This window comes from Schistocerca americana, chromosome 2 (assembly GCF_021461395.2).
Source record: "Schistocerca americana isolate TAMUIC-IGC-003095 chromosome 2, iqSchAmer2.1, whole genome shotgun sequence".
Classification (NCBI taxonomy): Eukaryota; Metazoa; Arthropoda; class Insecta; order Orthoptera; family Acrididae; genus Schistocerca; species Schistocerca americana.
The window spans coordinates 1,012,110,708-1,012,117,313 of record NC_060120.1 but is presented as its reverse complement, the minus strand read 5'-3'; positions in this window follow the sequence as shown (position 1 = coordinate 1,012,117,313).

The window sequence follows — 6,606 nt, the reverse complement described above, 5'->3', positions numbered from 1 at the left end:
TGAAAGTGGTATTTATCATGCCCATTTCATGGAGAGATACCAGATTATTCGAGTGCGAAACTCGTTTTATTGGTATGCGTTAATAGGGACAGAACAACAAGAAACATAACTAGTACTCCTGCAGAGAGTCAGTAGCAGTGCTGCATGGCCCCAGCAGACAGCCCTGGACAGGGCGGCGGCAGGTGAGTAGCTGATGGAGTACTGGCTATTCTTCCTCTGTCAATACCTATCGATAAAACGAATATCGCGCTAGAGCAATCTGGTACCGCTTTATCTAATGGGCACTTCAAATTCCTCTCCGAAAATCATTTTGTTTGTAACGGGAAAATGGTTCAAATGGCTCTGAGCACTATGGGACTCAACTTCTGAGGTCATTAGTTCCCTACAACTTAGAACTAGTTAAACCTAACTAACCTAAGGACATCACACACATCCATGCCCGAGGCAGAATTCGAACCTGCGACCGTAGCGGTCTCGCGGTTCCAGACTGCAGCGCCTAGAACCGCACGGCCACTTCGGCCGGCAACGGGAAACAAACCTACGCTTTCGTTTAACAGTGGGCTTTGCATGAAATACATAATGTGCAGTGTTTATTTTGTCAGAGTCCTTCTACACACTGCAAAAACGAAACAGCAAAAATCTACCGAAACATCAGAGAAATTGCGCTGGACGACTGTTAGGAGAGGCACCGAGGGAACATTTAAGTGGAGAGAGAGCGCCAAAGAAATGGTCAAAATACTCCAACGGCAGACGCTGCAAGAGAAGCGTTGCCCAACGCAGAGACATTCATTGTTGAAACTGATAGGGCGTAATTTCTACGAAAGTTATGGCAACATATTGCTTCCACATAAGTTCCACTCGAGAAATGGACGCTCCTAGAAAATCGGACTTTAGAGTCCACACAGAAGTTTTACTGACAATCATCCCCCGCCCCCCCCCCCCCCCCGCCAATTACTGATTGTCAACAGATAAAGCAAAACGGGAAACGATAAGTGGTACCAGAAGTATCCTCCATCACACACTTTAAGGTAGTTCGTGCAGCACACATGCAGATGTCGATTTAGATGAAGATGTTGATATATATATATATATAACTTACATAGATACAGAATTAAAATTCGCATCCCGTTTCCAGATCACTTTTTAATATTATGATGATATACTCTGTTACAGAGGAGAGAAACACAGGGAAAACATTGACAAGAAAACGCGGCAGGATCGTAGGACGTGTGTTAAGACGTCAGGGAAAAAGTCAAATGGTGCTAGAGCGATAATTACACGATGAGAGGAAAATGAAATTTTGGAAGGGGTAAAGAAGAAAGGTTCGATTGTGTTTCGATCAGGAAATTAAATTATTTTTAAAAGGACTTCACTATTATCGCTGTTGTGTAATACTCTGATACTGATTACGCAAGTTAGGAACATTTACATTTTTTTTCAAATACTAGCATTAACGCGTAAAAAAATATGGTGCAGGTTACACCATCTGAAACGTATCTACGGATATCATCGTGACACAGTCCAGCCACCACACACATACCATCAACTTAGTACCAAGAATCAAATCAAAATAAAAGTAAAAAGTACATGTCACTTGTTCTTAAATATTTCATGGAAAAAGCTTCACCGAGTTGTGGGTAGTCTCCTCAGTAGGCCGGATACTGCTTCATTACTCACTTTGCAACATATAAACGAAATAATTGACAGGAAACACAGAAACAACAATGTAATAGCTACAACACTGTTGCACTGCCTATTCCGTGTAATTAGAATTATTTTTAGTGTTATTATTATTTGTGACAGTGGTCAGACACAAAAAATTACCACCCTGAAGCCTTCCAATTTCTGGCAGTTCAGAAATAAGGAGCCCGCCAATCAAATGATTTACAAACGACTAACACATTACATACATTTCAATTTGATTGATTTTTAATGGGGGTGTAGGGTATTTGTGAAGCAAGTACCGTTAGGGACAGGACTGGTGCAGGTGCAGAGGAAGCACGTTTTGTGATAAGCGTCTATCTTCAATGTAGACAGCTAGATTTCTTTTCAGAAAAAGAAGTTGCAGGTACCACTTGCAACGCAATGAGAATTGCTCCATCATTCTATAAAGGAAAGTTGTTAGAAATAAGAAGTACCATCTGTCTCAATGGCTGTTTAGTTTACGATTTAATAAACACCTACAAAAAATTAAAAATCATTTATCTTTCGTCATTTTAAACTAGAAGTGTTGAAATAAAACTGATTCTTATTCTATAGTTAGGCTTTAGTGTTGATGGGTGGTGGAGGGGTACTAACTAATATCTGATAACTCTAAGGGGGTAATGGTCCCAGAGAAGTGGGGCATCACTGTGTTATAGTAACAGTAAAAGATAAAAACTGTGGAGAAATACAGGAATCCGATTATATCAACAACAAAAATAGTGGAGGACGCAGGGTGGAAGGAGATGTAAGTAGGGTGCAAGAGATGATGGGGTTGGCACAGGAGAGAAATTCGTGGTGGACCTCATTAAACCAATCAGAAAACTGATGATCCGCTACCACTTAATGACAAACGATACAGAATTATGAGTTCGTATATCATAGAGTTCTGCTTTCCTGACATTTCGGTGCCGAATGCCTCAGAACACAGTGAAACTTAAAATCCTCCATTTTTCACAGCTAACTGCCAATAAATCTTTGTGAACTGGGCTGCTTCTCTTCCCACAGTTTGCATTCCACGTTGTTATTTCTGTAGCATTTATCGGAATACAATTTGCGGTTAACTAGGAAAAAAATAAAAAGAAAACAGAACGCAATTTTGCAGCACAGATTCCTTTTTACATTCTCTCGAGTGTTAGCGCCGCTGTTGTTGACGAGCAATTTAAATCTGAGTGGAATTTGCAAACACGTACCATACATAATTGATTAGCCCAGCCTGTGGAGTGTATGATTCCATTAATTTTCCGCTGTGGAGAGCTCTCGCGTCGATTGGTTGTGCACACACTCGCACACACACACACACACACACACACACACACACACACGCACACACGGAAGCACACACACATGCCGCGGTGCTAGGCAAGGGCGCGTCAAGTGCATACGTCTACTCGCTCAGCCGCCACTGCGGCACTGCAGGCGTGAGGCAACAGCTGTATCCTCTCAATGCCATCCTCCCACCCCCCACCCTTCCCCACATCAGCATCCACAAGGTGAACACCAACACCACTTGCAAAACTTCGGAGATTGGTGGGGTCTGTACACAACATCTGATCAAAAGTACCCAGACACTAATTGGTTGACATCAGTATGGCGTATGTCCACTTCGCTTTTATAATGGTCTGACCTCTGCTTGGGATACTTTCAATGACGTATCAGAGTGTCTCTGAATGAATAGCAGGCCATTCTTCACCTACAGCGGAAACAAGAGAAGGTAGTGAAGTTGGACGCTGGGGTCTAAAGCCAAGTTGACGTTCTAGCTCATGCCAAGCGTGTCTCACTGGGTTCAAGTAGGAACTCTGAGCAGGCCAGACCATTTCCAGAAAGCAACTGACCCCAAACGGTGCTTTACGACAGGGTGCGTCGCAAAACTGATGCAAACTTCGTCTCCGCATTTTTCTGTACGCCGTGAAAAATGCTGTAGGATTTGTTCGCATCCTTTCACATTTAACGTTTTCTTAAGCGCAATAAGGGGACCACACACTAACCACAAGATACACATCCATGTCTTCACATCACCTCCACGGCACTTCACTGTTGGCACTACACATGGTGCCAGATAACATTTTCGAGGCAATGCCGCACACAAACCTTTCAAACGGATTTCCACAGGGGATAGCCTGATTCATCACTCCAAATCACTTGTTTCCATACATCCCCTGTCTTGTAACGTTGCTCCTTACATCACCTCAAGCCTCCCTTAAGCTGGTATTACACTATCATATTTGTTCGAGTAAGAAATATGATCAAATATTCGTCAAATTTCTTTGACAAAGATCTTTGACGAGGCGCCAAAAAGGGGTATTGCACTGTCGAATTTCAAGATGGCGGGGGACAATAGCTGCTTATGATGCACTGCAGTTAGTTGTACAACAATTGCATTGCGTATGCATTTGTTAGAGAAGCGGCGGAGAAAAAGGAAACACACTTTGGTGAAGCCGTGGGTTTTATGTCGATGTACTAAAATCATTCATCAAATTTTGTTACGAATGCTGTAAGTGGAGGACATCGATTCTAATATAAATTACCCACTAGTGGAAGGGAGTGTATTTCACTATTTACTTAGTAAAATGACTCCTAGTATTACAAAGCAGAAGACTCACTTGAGAAATACTATATGTGCAGAAGACAGGTTCACCTTAAAGATGCTATTTCTAGCTACAGGAGAGATATACTCTAACCTACTATATAGCTGCCGAATACCACAGCGCACTTTAATCAAAATAATTCCAGAAACGTCTAAAGTGGTTTACAAAATACTGAAGAAAGAGTATCTGAAGATAAATAAATGTTTAGTGCACTATACGGACACAAAATCTATTTTTATTTTTGAATAATTTACTTCATAGAGTTAGAGTTCCAGCAACTCCAAAATTAACAAAAAGTATGAAGCAGCTGAAGCACTTTTTAACTTACGGCATCCAGAGTTAGAAACATACAAACTAGAATGAAGAGCTAAGAAAAAGAGTGTGTTGTTCTCTATTCCGGCTTGCTGAAAATCCGCATTCCCGATGTAGAGCTGGATTGTGGGTTTTCAAGTCGCCTGCAACATATCCCACCAGCACACGATTAATAGCACGCATTGTGCCCCTTGCTCACTCCCCCATCCCTACCGAAACAAAGTTATCATAAAGAGTAGAAGGAACACACCATCTAAACTTTGCAGCCGTCTTTAGAAACACACTACAGATGTCAAATACACTCCTGGAAATTGAAATAAGAACACCGTGAATTCATTGTCCCAGGAAGGGGAAACTTTATTGACACATTCCTGGGGTCAGATACATCACATGATCACACTGAGAACCACAGGCACATAGACACGGGCAACAGAGCATGCACAATGTCGGCACTAGTACAGTGTATATCCACCTTTCGCAGCAATGCAGGCTGCTATTCTCCCATGGAGACGATCGTAGAGATGCTGGATGTAGCCCTGTGGAACGGCTTGCCATGCCATTTCCACCTGGCGCCTCAGCTGGACCAGCGTTCGTGCTGGACGTGCAGACCGCGTGAGACGACGCTTCATCCAGACCCAAACATTCTCAATGGGGGACAGATCCGGAGATCTTGCTGGCCAGGGTAGTTGACTTACACCTTCTAGAGCACGTTGGGTGGCACGGGATACATGCGGACGTGCATTGTCCTGTTGGAACAGCAGGTTCCCTTGCCGGTCTAGGAATGGTAGAACGATGGGTTCGATGACGGTTTGGATGTACCGTGCACTATTCAGTGTCCCCTCGACGATCACCAGTGGTGTACGGCCAGTGTAGGAGATCGCTCCCCACACCATGATGCCGGGTGTCGGCCCTGTGTGCCTCGGTCGTATGCAGTCCTGATTGTGGCGCTCACCTGCACGGAGCCAAACACGCATACGACCATCATTGGCACCAAGGCAGAAGCGACTCTCATCGCTGAAGACGACACGTCTCCATTCGTCCCTCCATTCACGCCTGTCGCGACACCACTGGAGGCGGGCTGCACGATGTTGGGGCGTGAGCGGAAGACGGCCTAACGGTGTGCGGGACCGTAGCCCAGCTTCATGGAGACGGTTGCGAATGGTCCTCGCCGATACCCCAGGAGCAACAGTGTCCCTAATTTGCTGGGAAGTGGCGGTGCGGTCCCCTACGGCACTGCGTAGGATCCTACGGTCTTGGCGTGCATCCGTGCGTTGCTGCGGTCCGGTCCCAGGTCGACGGGCACGTGCACCTTCCGCCGACCACTGGCGACAACATCGATGTACTGTGGAGACCTCACGCCCCACGTGTTGAGCAATTCGGCGGTACGTCCACCCGGCCTCCCGCATGCCCACTATACGCCCTCGCTCAAAGTCCGTCAACTGCACATACGGTTCACGTCTACGCTGTCGCGGCATGCTACCAGAGTTAAAGACTGCGATGGAGCTCCGTATGCCACGGCAAACTGGCTGACACTGACGGCGGCGGTGCACAAATGCTGCGCAGCTAGCGCCATTCGACGGCCAACACCGCGGTTCCTGGTGTGTCCGCTGTGCCGTGCGTGTGATCATTGCTTGTACAGCCCTCTCGCAGTGTCCAGAGCAAGTATGGTGGGTCTGACACACCGGTGTCAATGTGTTCTTTTTTCCATTTCCAGGAGTGTAGCTGTAGCGGCGCCAGCGCTCCAAGCGGTTACATTTCACGCCGCAATAAACAGAAGACGAACGACTTTTAGGATCAAATCTACAGCGAGGACCTCATCATATGTCTTTGATGAAAGCCGACATTTGACTGAATCCCCTATTATACAATCAATTTTCTTTGACATAAATATTTGACATATCAACTTCAACAAAGAAATATGATTGTGTAATACCGACCTTAGCATTGACTACAGAAATATATGGCAGCTCGACCATTATACCCAATTCTTTTTAATTTGCTGCCC